Source organism: Eptesicus fuscus, chromosome 15 (genome assembly GCF_027574615.1).
Source record: "Eptesicus fuscus isolate TK198812 chromosome 15, DD_ASM_mEF_20220401, whole genome shotgun sequence".
NCBI classification, from domain to species: Eukaryota; Metazoa; Chordata; class Mammalia; order Chiroptera; family Vespertilionidae; genus Eptesicus; species Eptesicus fuscus.
The window spans coordinates 32,640,354-32,655,724 of NC_072487.1; positions in this window are offsets into that span (position 1 = coordinate 32,640,354).

A 15,371-nucleotide genomic window follows, 5' to 3' on the forward strand; every position below is an offset into this window, starting at 1 on the left:
TCTATGGGTACATTGCAGGGAGACCAGACAGAGGTCAATCAGATACCCCTTTCAGGTGCCTCAGGATGTAGAGTTCAGGTTTAATTCATGAACAGGAAACCACCCAAAGCTCAGATGCAAGCCCCTCCTTTTGTACTTTCACTGAAAAAAAGTAAACTCATGTCAGAGTTCAGGCTGGACCAGCGAGCCTATTTGTTGGTCACCATGACATATTTCAATAAACAGCCTCTGACCCTGAACCAACAACCAGAGGAAGGCCTTCGCCCTGAAACCTCCTTCTCAGTAGCAACAAGCATCTCCAGTTTCAGGCATTGTCAGTGATGTTTTTCAAAAAACTCTTCCTGCTTCCATTTCTACCCATACCATGCTCACTCCAGTCATCCTGGACAAGCTCAGCACATTCTCCATGTGCTCCCACCTGATTCCCTCCTCCCTACATGGGAAACACCTTCCCATGCCCCTCACCATCTCCACTTGACCACAGCCTGTCCATCTTCAAGACCATACTTAAGCCCCACCTCCCCCATCCCAGAGATCCCAAAGTTAGCATTACATTCTTCTTCCCTGACATCCTGTTGCACTTTCTATTTAACTAGTTACCTATCACTGCATAACAGACCACGAAAAACTAGTCAGCTTAAAACAACCACCATTGCATTTTCTCATGACTTTGTGGATCAGGAATTTGGGCTGGGCTCAGCTTGGCAGGTTTTCTGCTCCACCTGATGTGAGCTGAAGTTATTGGGTGGGATTTCATCTTGTGAATGAGTAAGTTTGGTTCAAGACAGCACATTCAATGTTTACAAAAGGCTGGTCTTGGTGGGGAGTGTCATGTGGACACCTACACATGGCCTCCTGCAGGTGCAGGCGGGTAGTCAGACTTCTTCTGTAGCAATTCAGGTCTCCCAGAGAGTGTTCCAGGAGACAGGAAGTGGAAGCTTCTTGGGAGGCAGTTTCCTCTCTGAAAATAAAAATGTTGCATTAATGAGAGGGTCTCCCATATTGCCACCAGTCCCAGGAGTCCCACATTTGAACTCTGTTTCAGATTTGTGTACTCAGCAATTAATTCTTCTTTATTCAGAATCCAGACAACTTCTAGGAACATCAGACAAATTTCAATAGAATAGATTAAGAGCTATTCATCTCAAGACTTATGAACCAAACTGATAGAACAGGATTGTAAATGTGTATATACTGCACTATGCTGGCAAAAAAAAAAAAAAAGCTTCTTTCTATGCTTTAACTTATTTAATCTTCCTCATTACCAGCTTCTCTCACAAACCTGCTAAATAGTGGGGAAATGTGGTGGGAAAAGGGACAGGATTTAATTTATTTAAAAATGTCTCCATATTAAAATTACTCTTTCAGCCTGGCCAGCATGGCTCAGTGGTTGAGCATTGAGCTATAAACCAGGAGGTCATGGTTCTATCCCAGGTCAGGGCACATGCCAGAGTTGTGGGCTCCAGTTTTGGGTTTAATCCCCAGTGTGGAGAGTGCAGGAGGCAGCTGATCAATGATTCTCTCTCATCATTGATGTTTCTATTTTTCTCTACCTTACTCTCTGAGATCAATAAAAATATATTTTTAAAAATAAGAAATAGCCCTAGCCGGTTTGGCTTAGTGGATAGAATGTTGGCCTGTGGACTGAAAGGTCCCAGGTTCGATTCCAGTCAAGGTCACATGCCCAGGTTGCAGGCTCAATCTGCAGTAGGGGGCATGCAGGAGGCAGCCGATCAATGATTTTCTCATCATTGATGTTTCTATCTCTCCCTCTCCTTTCCTCTCTGAAATCAATAAAAATATTTTTTTAAATAAGAAATAAAAACAAATTACTCTTTCATACAAATATTTACTTAATTGACATGTAAACTCTTTAAATAGAGCTGTTTCTCCCTTCTCCTTCATTATCAAGATGGCTTGACAAAGTGAAAGCTTGAGAGTATTTCTGATCATTGGGATAGTGGGGAGGCAGGAGGGACGCTGAGGCAGTCGGAGACAGCTGGCCCAGGTGCTGGCCCTCTCTGCAGACCTGGCATGGGGTGGCTGTGTTCATCTAATCTCAGAACTGGTCTCTGCTAAGGATGGTCCCATCTAGCCTTATGGCATGAAATAGTGTCCCCTGATGCTCATGACCAACCTTCGTCATCATTCCATGCCCGTGGCAGTTGCCAATTTCTGCCCGCAGGCTGGGGCTGGCCTGGCCCTCCTCTTAGCACCTCTGTGGCTTCTCTCCAGAATATGCATCAAGTTTCAGATGCTTTCACAGGCACCCTGAGATTCAGCGGCTCCTTGGGCTCATCTCACAAGCCACTCCCCTCTGCTAGTGCTGCACTGTCTCTTTCTACCAGAACTCTCCTGGAGACGTAGTGTTCACCAAGCCATGCCTAGGGACAGGGCCACAATATTGCACAACTCCAGGAGGGGCCATTCCCAAAGAATGCAATGTAATGGGTGCCCCTAAAGTTGCAAAACACAGGGTTCAACTGCAGAAAGCAGGCCACCAACCTCAGTACTGTATTCACTCAAGATACCCCAAAAAGGGGAAACCATCAACACATATGTTTGACCTATTGGCCCATCCCGGTCCCTACCTTCCTCTTCCCCCAATCCCTCAAGACTAAGAGGTCAGATATTTACCTGCCCATTCCATGGAAGCAAGACCTACATCACATTATATCCTGCGTTTTCTCTACTCAGGGTTCACAGAAACTGAACCTGCCTCCTGGTATGTTCATGGGAGCTCAAGGCATTTTGAAATACACTTCTCCCAAAGCTTGGCTTTGAAGACAGACTATTATTTTGCTAGTGACTCAAAAATCCTATTTGCTAGTCAGGGATAAGAAATAACTTTATTATTAGAGTTGGTCTCCTTCCTTCCCTAAAGCTCTTAAATCTACTGCTGCAATGATGGGTGGGGAGCCCCAGGGCAACAATCATTCTAAGAGATGGAAATACCACAGAAAACATATTTGAAATGATTATCCTCCATATGCATATATGCTGCAAACATGGCTTTTACATTTTTACAAGTAGCGTCATTCCAGGGCTCTTCGGGCGAACACTGTTTTTTTCTTACACTTACACAGGATTTACTTCCTATTACCTTCTTCCAGGATCCATTTTCCCAACATTGAGGTTTTTTAACACTCTTACAAAGAAAGGGTGTGTTCTCATCATAGAAACAATTATTGCCATCATGAGCTGCCTGCATGTTTTTGAGTGTGCTCCACTGTGGGTTTCTCCGTGAAGCCACTGAGAGGCTAAGCCTCATATCTTCACCCTTTCAGGACAGCATAGTTCAGTGGAAAACATCCTCCCTTCTAGTCCAGCTGTTCAGCTAAGCAGCTGTTTCCTGTAGTGTCACTCTGCCTTTCTAGACTTCAGTTCCTGCATCTGTGAAGTAAGGGGGTTGGTGATCTCAGTGGACCCCTGGCTATGACTTACATGAACTGTTCATAGTTGCACTTGATTCATGCAGCCCCCACCTTAACCATCTAGTGCCTCCTCATTCTTTCAAACTCAACTCCTGGTCCCTTTCTCCTGGGAATCTTCTCAGTCCTCCTCCTCAACACCCTCCTTGGCTCCCAGACTAGGTTAACTAAACTTCTTAAACCCATAATTTCCTGCATGTACAACAAGGAAGTTTATTATGCACTCAACCACACAATATCACAATGATCTGTTTAGAAGGGACTGGCTTTCTTTTTCTAATATCTCTATAGTCCCAGAATCTAGCACAGTATCTGGTGACAGTAGGGTTTTCAATACATATTTAATGAATTGATTATTTTACACAAGTCTGTGATAGTCATTTCTGCATGTGCCTTTAATCTCCAAGAGGGTGCTGAGATCACACCGAGGCCCAGGGGTGAGTAGCCCAGCATGTCTTGGAACAAGTATTTAAGACTTCTTTGCAAAAACTCATCCTGGGACACAGAGCCATTCTTGGCAGGAAGAAATGGAAGAATACTGGTTTTACTCTTTTATAGTTTCTTGTAGAAAAGAATGAATTGGCTCATAGTTTGATAAAATATAATGATAGGTTAGGCTTTAATCTCCAAGACTCAAGGGTAAATGGGAAAATCTGCATGTAGCTTTCTGGAAATTTAACCTGGCTAGTGTCAAGCTTCCTTTGCCTGGATTTATTGGCAAATACTCAGCTTCCACATCGAGTATAATTAAAAACTGGGCTGCGTCCCCAAGTCCTCCAATCTCTTTGAAGATTTAGCTAGCGAGTCTTACTTTTTTGTTCTGCTCTCATCACCTGGACACATGGATAATCTCAAATCTTTGGTCCTTAGTTGTTCCCATAAAACTGAAATTCTCTGGGACATCAGAGACTTACTAAAAGTTAAGACTTCTCATAGAGTTTATTTGTAGGTAAATGTGATGTTCCAAAGAGCCTTAGAAATGTCTTATTCCTTTTCATCAAATTGTGTTTATTTTAGGGGTACTAGGACATAGTTCAAAGGGTGAACACATTTACTCTGTGTCTAGGAATCCCTTACCTCTTGTTAGACAACAAAGTTCTCTAAATTGCTAGAAATCTGTCAATCCTCTTAGTGAAGTTAAAGGACAGCAGATGTGGGATGTTTCCTATTATATTGACCCCTGGAAGGTGCAAGCAATTCTACCATATGTTTTACCAACTCACCAACCCATCTCTGCCTGTACATCTCCTGGGGAGTTACCATACTAGTCAAAGGGAAAAACCCTCCCAGATGAAGAATTCTTCTTAGGAAAAAAGACATGTGTATAAAGGGAAGGGAAGGGGCATGAACAGAAAATAATTATGTGCCAAGGTTTGATCCTGGTCAGGGCACATACAAGAAGCAACAAATGAATGCATAAATAAGTGGAATAACAAATACGTTTCCCTCTCTCTCTCCCCCAAATCAATCAATCAAAAAATTTTTAATGGAAGGTAGCTCTTGGGATCACATCTCCTTTTCCACTTTTTATAGATTAAAAAATAACAAAAATTATGTTTTTTCCAGAGTGCCTGTTGACAAATGATTTAATTTTTCAACTTACAAAGGATGAAAGATGCGCTCTAATATTTGTATATATATACTAGAGGCCCAGTGCACAAAATTTGTGCACTGGAGGAGGGTCCCTCAGCCTGGCCTGTGCCCTCTTGCAGTCCAGGACCACTAGGTGGACATCCCTCTCACAGTCCAGGATCCCTCACTCCTTACCGCCCACCTGCTCACTGCTTCTTACCGCTCAGCTCACTGTGTCTGCCCCCTGGTGGGGAGGGACCACAGGAGGGCTCCAGGGCGTGTCTGGCCCATCTCGCTCAGTCCCAATTGGCCAGATCCCAGCAGCAAGCTAACCTACCAGTTGGAGCGTCTGCCCCCTGGTGGTCAGTACACATCATAGCAAGTGGTTGAGCTGCCTTAGCATATCATTAGCATATTACACTTTGATTGGTTGAATGGCTGACTGGACAAACGGACACTAAGCATATTAGGCTTTTATTATATAGGATCATGTTTAACCCACCAACCCTTGATACTGCCTGGGTTCAATCCTTCCATAGAATTAGAGAAACATGTCTGAACAGTGATGACTCCCACCCCCCCACACACACACAATCCTCCAGGTCTATTACAGTGATAGGACCAGGGATCCCAGGACTGAGTATCTGGGCACATTACATGTAACATCAGCCATTGTCCAGTGCTTCCCATGAGCCAGGCCTCCTCTGACTCATGGAATCCTCATAACTGCATAATGAGGTCTGTGTTATAAGCCCCATTTAGTCAATGAGAAAGATGAGGCTCAGAGAATATAACTCGTCTGAATGTACATATTGAATAAGAGGCTTTCATTCATGTTTTTTCATTCAAGTCTTTCTAATTCTTAATCTTCTTTCCTGACTGCTGTGCTATAGCAGTCCCTCTTCTCACCAATTAAAGGGTGGCATTAAAAGTTACACCTTCAAGTTTGCAGACTAAAATAAATTTGTATAAATTAGTCAATGTCAATGGGCTTCTGGGATACACCAGGGCAACCCAGGCTGAGTCCTGAGAGGGCCTGAATGTGTCTGCACAAGCCCCACAGGCCCCCATTCTCCTCCCCTGTCTCCCTGTTAGCCTTCTTTACCATTCCACCATCACCAAGAGGTAATAAGACATTACTAATCCCTAATATTATATTAACAATTAATACTTAATTAGCACCAATAGATATTTAATTGTTATTAATAATTAATATTTATTAATCAAATTCTGGCTGGACAGTTGAATTGATTTATCGAATAGAAACCTGTGGTCATGGTCTTTCTAAGTCACTGGTTTTCAACTAGGGGGCAATTTTACTGCCTCCCCCCCACACCCCCACACACATACACACACCAGGGACATTTGTCATTATCTGCAGGCACTTTTGGTTTTCACATTTTGAGGGGGTGCTACTGGTATCTACTGGGTAGGGGACAAGGATGCTACTGGTGACCCCACAGTACACAGGACAGTCCCCAACAGCAAATACTATCTGTCCCCAAATGCTGCTCTAATCAAAGCACTGAGGTTGTTGCCCTCTAGACTTAGTTATTGAGATCAGCCCTGAGACCCTCAGATGCATGAATCACCTGGGTTATTGGCATCCGGGGCAGGATAATGTTTAGCCTGCCTCCCCTTTAGTATTTGCTGCTGCTTCTTCTTCTTCTTTTTCTTTTTTTTTTTTAAATGTTTATAGATTTTAGAGAGAGAGGAAAGGAGAGGGATAGGAAGATAGAAATATCAATGAGAGAGAAACAGCCATTGGCTGCCTCCTGCACAACCCCTAGTGGGGATTGAGCCCGAAACCCAGACATGTGCCCTGACTGGGAGTTGAACTGGTGACCTCTTGTTTCATGGGTTGACACTCAACCATTGAGCAACACTGGCCGGGTATTTGCTTCTTGAACAAGAGGACAGATTGTGGGAACCTTGTTTACAGAAGGGTAATGGGTGAGTGATAATCTCTAGCAGGTACAGTAGTAGCTAGCCTCCAGCAAGAGAGTAAATGCTGGGCCCAGGCTAAAGTCAGTAGAATAAGCAGGCCCCACTGAGCAAGTAAGCAGCAGGAATGCTGGGTGGACAATGCCCACAGCCTGGGTGAGGGAAGGAGGGAAGGTGGGGTCCTGAGCATGGGTGTGAGAAACACAGGGAGGTCCTACCCCAGCACTGTACTTGACATTCCACGTTGGTGAGATGCACATTCTGTGAAAACATGAGACCTGCCGATGTGATGAGCAAATCATAGCCGATCCCCTTCCCGTATCACCTGACCAAACCTAATTGGAGGCTTGGAAATGAGTCTGGAAGAGCAGTGATTCCATCCTACACCCTTGGCTCCCACCTTAACCTCAGACTTCAGCTAAGCTGAGCCCAGGTGCTCTGGAAAAACTTTCTGTGCAACTTAAGTCGGGCATCATCCATGATTTATCAGAATTTTTTTTCAAATTGCTAATACCATTATTCTACCCCCCATCCATTTCATCAGCAGCAGTTTAAGCTCAGTCACCTTGAATCAGTCACAAAGAGGCCCAATGGTTTATTTGGCTTTAAATTTCTAAACACAATTTATAGCATTCAAATATTGAGTTAGATTTCAGGATGACATTCATCAAGCCTACTGTAATACACCCTCAACGTTTTTCTCATCATTCCTGTCATCTGTCTTGACAATAAAAGTGCTGCCGTTTTTATCTCTGTTCCATATGATTAGATAAAATCACTTTTTCTTTCCTAGGCTTACATTTCAGCAGTACTTCAAGCTCATCTACATGTACTGCTTAAATTTAATTCCTTCTATAAAGCTTTGTAATAAACCCACATCTTCAAATACATTTCCCCCCAGGATTGGACTCTTTACCTTTCCAAATGTCTGAATTGCATACATGGGTAAGGGATGTTACATTTTTCTGAAGATCGGGTCTCCTGGACCTCCAAGGATGCATGCGTTCCTGGGGACAAAGGGCTGAAATACTGTGATGTAGTCCGAGAGAATCTCACTTACAGGGCTCACTGTCCAGCCGGGGTTACTCTCCAGTAGCGACATCCCCAGGACTCTAGACTGAGAGAGGCAAGAGTGGGGCTATCTAGTTCCACCCCACTTGTTTCATAAATTGAGAACCTGAGGTCTAAAGAAATTGCAACAAATGAGGCTTACAGTCCTAATAAGTTACCAGGCAGAGTCCCAGGTGTGTCCTATGGGTAGCTTACCATCCGTCATTTCCTAGGTCCCAAAAGCCCACGTTGTACAAACTCCAAGGGAAAAAGGGCACAGGCTTTGAGGACAGACGACCCTAAATTTGTACGGAGACTCTACCACCTACTGATATGCAGGCAGTATCCCCTCTGCCCCTTAGAAATAGTGTATAACACTGCCTCCCTGGAAAAACCACGGAGCACCCACAGTGCACAGGGGACATTGAGGAACTCAGTAAACGGCAGCTAACCAGTAACTTTGGAGAGCCAGAGAGCAGGGTGTGGTGAACACCCGGACATGTGGGGAAAGAGCCTGGGAATTGGGTAGGCGGAGCCTGAGGATGAACCGAGAAGCCAGTAAAGACCTCAAGCTAACCTGGCACAATCTACCAATGCCTGGTCTAAGACGGCAGGACCAATCTGGAAGACTGAGGCCTCAACCAGTCAATCCACTACAGCTCAGATCATTCCATGCTCTGAAGTTCTCAGATCGTGCCCAGGGTCGCCCACCTAACCCCTGTTCCTCTCCTGCAGAGAGGAAGAGCGGCGGGAGAAGGAAGAAAAAGAGGCTGCCAGAGCCTGCCACCTCTTTCAGCGAGAAAACTATGCTCCCCTCTCTCCTTCTCCTTTGTCATTGGTGCTGGACAGCACATGCATATTTCATTGAGTGCTTCTCAGAAACAGAAGTCCTGCCCTAGCTGGTTTGGCTCAGTGTATAGAGAGTCAGCCTGTGGACTCAAGGGTCCCGGGTTCGATTCCGGTCAAGGGCACCTGCCCCAGTTGCGAGCTCGGTCCCCAGTAGGGGGTGTGCAGGAGGCAGCCAATCAATGATTCTCTCTCACCACTGATGTTTCTCTCTCTCTCTTCTCTCCCTTCCTCTCTGAAATCAATAAAAAAATATATTTTAAAAAAAAAAAAAACAAAACAGAAGTCCTGTGGTCCTACCTGGCACAAAGCTGGGCATAAGGATGGACACCCATAAATCATGTGTGAAGTTGTATTGCTGGGAGGGAGCTGGGAGATAAACTCACTTGTTTGCCCAGTGAGAAGATGGACCGAGGAAGGGACCTGGAGATGGCTAACAGATAGATCATCAGTGTTCCTTACGTTTGGGTGTAAGAGTAGGTATAACAGTGTTCCAGAAGGTCAAAGCTCACCCTCCCTCCTGACCAGGCTTTATGGCTCTCTATTCTAATTTTTTCACTGATTTTTTTAGAGAAAGAAAGACAGAGAGACAGAGAAACATCTGTTTGTTGGTCCACTTATTTATGCATTCCTTGGTTGATTCTAAGTGTCCTGACCAGGGATTGAACCCACAACCTTGGTGTGTCAGAACAGTGCTCTGATCAACTGAGCTACCCAGCCAGGGCTATGGCTCTCTATTCCAAGTGATCCCAAGGGCAGCCCAAGGTTCCTGTTTTCACTCACCTTCCCTGCGGAATCTTGGCAATCTTGCATCATTGAAAGTGTCCCAACCACCCGCAGCCACAAGAGAGAACCGTTTCCTCTTCCTTGAAACGCTTTTATGGCCTTTGTTCTCCTGCGAGGCCAGGTCCCAACTAAAGTCAAATCCCCAGTTTGGAAGTGAACACATGGCCCTGTGATTTAATACACTCTGGTGATTAGAGCTGGAGAAGTCTGTCTTCAGAAATATACAACTGCAGCTGAGACCTAAGGCTGTGGTTTATCAACAGAGAATAGTAGGGTGGTGAGGAGGGAGGGCACATAAAAATAAGTAACAAAAAAACAACAACACAAAAACCTCCTTTAAGGTTTAGTGACCCTAAGCTCAGATGACTGACACCACGGCTGGGAAAGTTAATGCCACCATCTGCAACCGCTGGGTTTCCGCAAATACCACCGTGCCTCTTATTCATCAGCGGCCTTGTGTCTCCAAAGCCATGTTGGTTTCGCAAGACTGCCCGCTGCTTGGCACTGTTTCAGCGTGCGAAGATTTCCATTGAAGATTTCCCGTCTGGCAGCTGCCCAGGCAGTCATGGCCTGGTCTGTTTGGTGGTGTTCTTACACGGGGATCAGGCCACTGAGAACACGACACCTGCCTGTGGGCTTTGCGGGAAACAGCCAGGCAGAACGAAAGGTCACAGGGCATGGCTGCAGAGAAATAAATTAAATATGGTGCCTGCTGTTGGTGTACCCAGGTGACAGCAGCCCATCTGGATATAATCTCCTCTTTGGAAGCAGAGTCAGAGAGTCAAGAAGTAGCAGATGCACAGATGTAAAAATTTTTATTTCACATCCTCGAACTTGCAACGTTTTAATTCTCTCTACAGGCATACCTCACTTTATTGCGCTTTGCTTTATTGCACTCCATAGATATTGCTTTTTTTTCTTTTTTTTTTTTTTACATGAAGGCAAGAACCTCCGCCAGCAAAAGAAGATTACAACTTCCTTTACTGTGATATTCGCTTTATTGCATTGGCCTGGAACTGTGCCCGCAATATCTCCGAGGGATGCCCATAGTGCCCACATTGGGAGTCTTCACCAGCTAATGAAAGCATCTTTCCAGAGACACCACAGTCTTCACCACGATGCCTTTCTGGGCTTGCAAGAGCCAACCAATCTAATCACACACTCGTCTCCAGGACAGCGGTAAGGAGAAAAGTCGGAGCTGCTATATTTTCATCCTGATGACCCCTACTGGAGAGCTTAATTAGAATTTGGGGGAAGGAGAGGGAGTATACAGTGGAAGAAACTTTTAATTTTATTTCATGACTAAAAATGATTAATTATTTCATCTCAACACAAACAGACCTGATTTATGTTTCATCGTGTTCATAGGCAAGTTCCTGTACTTTCGACAGCTCTAATATACACTGAGTGGCCAGATTATTATGATCTCTGAACGCATAATAATCTGTCCATTCAGTAAGATATATATGTATGTGTGTGTATATACACAAGAGCCCTGGTGCATGAAATTCGTGCATGGGGGGCGGGGGTGTCCCTCAGCCCAGCCTGCACTGTCTCCAATCTGGGACCACTTGAGGGATGGGCAGTCAGACATCCCTCTCACAATCCAGGACTGCTGGCTCCCAACTGCTTGTCTGCCTGCCTTCCTGATTCCCCCTAACTGCTTCTGCCTGCCAGCCTGATCACCCTGAACCACTCCCCTGCCAGCCTGATTGATGCCTAACTGCTCCCCTGCCAGCCTGATTGTCCCTAATTGCTCTACCCTGCAGGCCTGGGTCCCTCCCAACTGCCCTTCCCTGCAGGCCAGTCACCCCCACCTTTCCTCCTTTGCCAGCCTGGTCACCCCTAACTGCCCTCCCCTGCAGGCTTGATCGCCACCAACTGCCCTCCCTTGCAGGCCTGGTCCTTCCCAACTGCCCTCCCCTGCTGGCCATCTTTGGCGGCCATCTTGTGTCCACATGGGGGCAGCCATCTTTGACCACATGGGGACAGCCACCTTGTGTGTTGGAGTGACAGTCAATTTGCATATTACTCTTTTATTAGATGATATATATATATATAGTTAGAGGCCCGGTGCATGAAATCATGCATGGGTGGGGTCTGGCCAGCCTGGCCAGGGGGAGGAGACATGGGTGGTTGGCCAGCCTGCCTGCTGGTTGAACTCCTGGTCGAGAGGACAATTTGCATATTAGCCTTTTATTATATAGGATATACACTGAGTGGACAGATTATTATGCATTCAGAGAGCATAATAATCTGGCCACTCAGTGTATATTAGCTTTCCTCTGCTGGGAAGCTAGAAAAGAGGTAGTCAGTGCCTTTCTGTGACCTTCGGATGCAACTCGACAGTGCCTAGGACAATGCTTTGCTTATAGTAAGTGCTAAATAAATCCTTGCTGCACTAAATCTAAAGAATAACTATATCTACAGAAGGAAGAGCTCAGAGACCATGTGGGAACAAGACTCCATTTTTCCTATTACTCCCAAGAGTGTTCTACATGGTGGGAATTAGGGGTCAGTTGGGGTCAACTGCTCATTAGAGTGGATTGTTGTAAGAATGGTTCCAGGTCCTTTACCCAAATGCTCAAACCCCTATTATTTGGGTTTTGTAAGGATACAATGGTGAAGTGACAATGGAGTTTGACTATCTACTATCTTCGTGGCCCTGAGCAAATGATCTAACCTCTGTAGCCTCAGTTCATCTAGTTTCACCCGTGAAATGGAAATAACAGGAGCTACCCAGTGGTTGCTGGAGTCACCCTCACTGGCTTGCAAGAGCTGATTTTGTGCTTTTCTTTCCACCTCTGAGTTCAGTGACATCACATTGATAAGTTGAAAATGGCCAGGTGGCAGTATTTCCACCATGGAAGCTGGGAGAAGTTTCTTTTTGGAGAGCCAACTGTGAAACATTTTTGTGGGAATAAAGATAATTGACGTTCAAGGGCTTCACGGTGTCGTGCGCACAGTACAAGCTTGAGCATTGTGAATTAATACCATATTTCATAGATGCTAGGACTTTTTGCTCACATTTTATATCTATGAAATCAGGATATGACTGACAATCGATAGCAACTTACAATTATAATTGACAACATTTTTCCTCAGTGGCTCACAAAATAATGTTACAATCAATGAAGTGCTAAGAGTCAATGAAACATTATTATTGTTGTGGTTATTATTATTGTTATTATTATTGCTATTATTATTAGCAGCAGCAGCATTATTATACTGGGTCCTTTATAAAAATCCATGTATTTGATCCTCAAAATGTGAGTAAAAACACACCAAGACCCACCAAACCTAGAGTAGCATCCAGCTGATTCTAGGGGAGCTTTGGAGTGAGACAAGGCCTCCCCATCTTCATTCTTCCCAACAACTGGCAGCTCTGTTTCCTCCCAGTGAGTTCTCTTTCCTCCAGGCCTCCCGCCAAGCTTCCTGCCAGGAGTGATCCCGTGGGCCCTTCCATGCGTGATTTGCTCCAGGGACCTAACCCCCCCTGGGCAGCTTCGCACCGACGGCCTGACAGCTCACTAGGCCCCCAGGAGCTGGGTCCCTGTTAACGGCATCCCGGTGTTCAGTGTCTGCAGCAGACAACGGGGCCGGGCTGGCTGGGCTGGGCTGGGCAGGAGCCTTTCCTGACACCCAAATCACACCCTACACGTTGCAGCGTGCCAAGCTGCCCGTTTTACCAACCCTTCCTGCCTGGGATCCTGTTGCCGAGTGGGGAACGATGGCCAAGACTCAGAACACGTTTGTTGAAGAGGCCAGTGAATGACTAAGTGAAGAGCAATAACAGAGACATGCCAACGATGAACATTTTAACATGTAAAACTGTCGAGCGCTATGTAGGATGCAGTAGACGGTACTCAGGTAACCTGCGGGTGGAATGTAAATGGCTTTCGTGCTTTTAAAGGACAGTTTGCCCTGTGCATATTAAATTTTAACACGTGCCTACCATGTAGGTCCCTCTGCTGCTGCCTGCTTCAGAGGCCCGCTCACGCTCGGGCACAAACTGGCCTGCGTGAGGATGTTCATGGCTGTGTCATCTCTAGTGGCAAAAACTATCAACAGCCTCAATCCTGGTAAGGGATGGGTCAAACGAACGCTACTACACCCGCAGTCATTCCACAGGCAGCAGCTGGAAGAATGAGGCTGATTTGTATAGTCTGACAAGGGAAGAGTACTGGCAGGGGAAGAAAGCCATTCGCTGAACCCTGCACATAACAGGATAATGTTTACATCTTTATTAAACAAAGCCACCTTTCCTGGGTTTTCCTATAGGACCGGAGCAGCATAAGAAAAGGTAACAACAGTTACGGCTGGGAAGGGGATGCAGTGGGGGCCGCAGGGTGGAGCACAGAGTCAAGGCTGTTTGTTGATACTTAGGTTTTGAATTTTACCACCAAAGGTATTGAAATTTTAATACCTTTGGTGGTAAAGGTATTAAATTGAAATGAAATTTTAAAATAAATAAAAGGTATTTAAAAGAGGACACCTCCTAAACCTGACAGGCTCAGGGGAGGCCTGCCCCACGGCCTTAAAAACTCAGAGGCCTAGAGCAGTGGTCGGCAAACTCATTAGTCAACAGAGCCAAATATCAACAGTACGACGATTGAAATTTCTTTTGAGAGCCAAATTTTTTAAACTTAAACTTCTTCTAACGCCTCTTCTTCAAAATAGACTCGCCCAGGCCGTGGTATTTTGTGGAAGAGCCACACTCAAGGGGCCAAAGAGTCGCATGTGGCTCGAGAGCCGCAGTTTGCTGACCATGGGCCTAGAGTAACTACATCGGATGGTCTGAAATGAAAACTTCGTAACTCAAAGCAGTGCGTGCGTGGTGGGTAGTCATGTCCTGGGCCAGTGTTTTCCCCTAACAAAAGTCAATCTTGGCCTTAACTGAACCAGTCAGTTGTCTGTTGTCTTTTTCTTTTCCTTTTTTTTTTTTTTTTTCATCTAGGATAACTTACCTAATAACTTACCTTGGAATATCAAAGTAATTTCCTCTTTTACTCTCAAAGCACAACCATAAGAGCAGGACCACAAATGCCCTCATTGTTATTATCATGTTAATTGTTAACTGTTAACTGTCCTATACCCCACCTATGTGTCTATTTGTTTTATTTATTTTATCCAATCCCAGAGCCACCCTCCCTTTTGCTTTCTCCAGTGAATTTGATGTAACCCCCTTATGCCTCCTCCTTTGATTGTAATGTGTAAAATAAGGTGCAAAACTGCCCTTCTCTGGAGCATTCTCTCAATCTGTTGAGATTTTGCTCCCCAGCAATTGTCATCGGTTTGACCCAAATAAACTCACAAAAATTCTTACAGGTTTGGCCCTAGCTGGTTTGGCTCAATGGATAGAGCATTGGCCTTCAGACTGAAGGGTTCTGGGTTCAATTCTGGTCAAGGGTCCCGGGTTTGATCCTGGTCAAGGGCACATGCCCAGGTTGCGGGCTCAATCCTCAGTATGGGGCATGCAGGAGGCAGCCGATCAATCATTCTCTCTCATCCTTGATGTTTCTCTCTCTCTCTCCCTCTCCCTTCCTCCCTGAAATCAATAAAAATAGAGGTTAAAAAAAAATTCTTACAGGTTTGGATGTTTCCTACATTGACAAAGGGAGGCCGAGTCACTGGATGCTCAGGCTGAGGCCTCAATCCGTGCAGCAGCTGTGGGAGTCTACTGAACCCTGAGCAGGCCAGCACAGCCACACAGAGGTGCCTGGAGAGTCTGCTCTGCTCTGA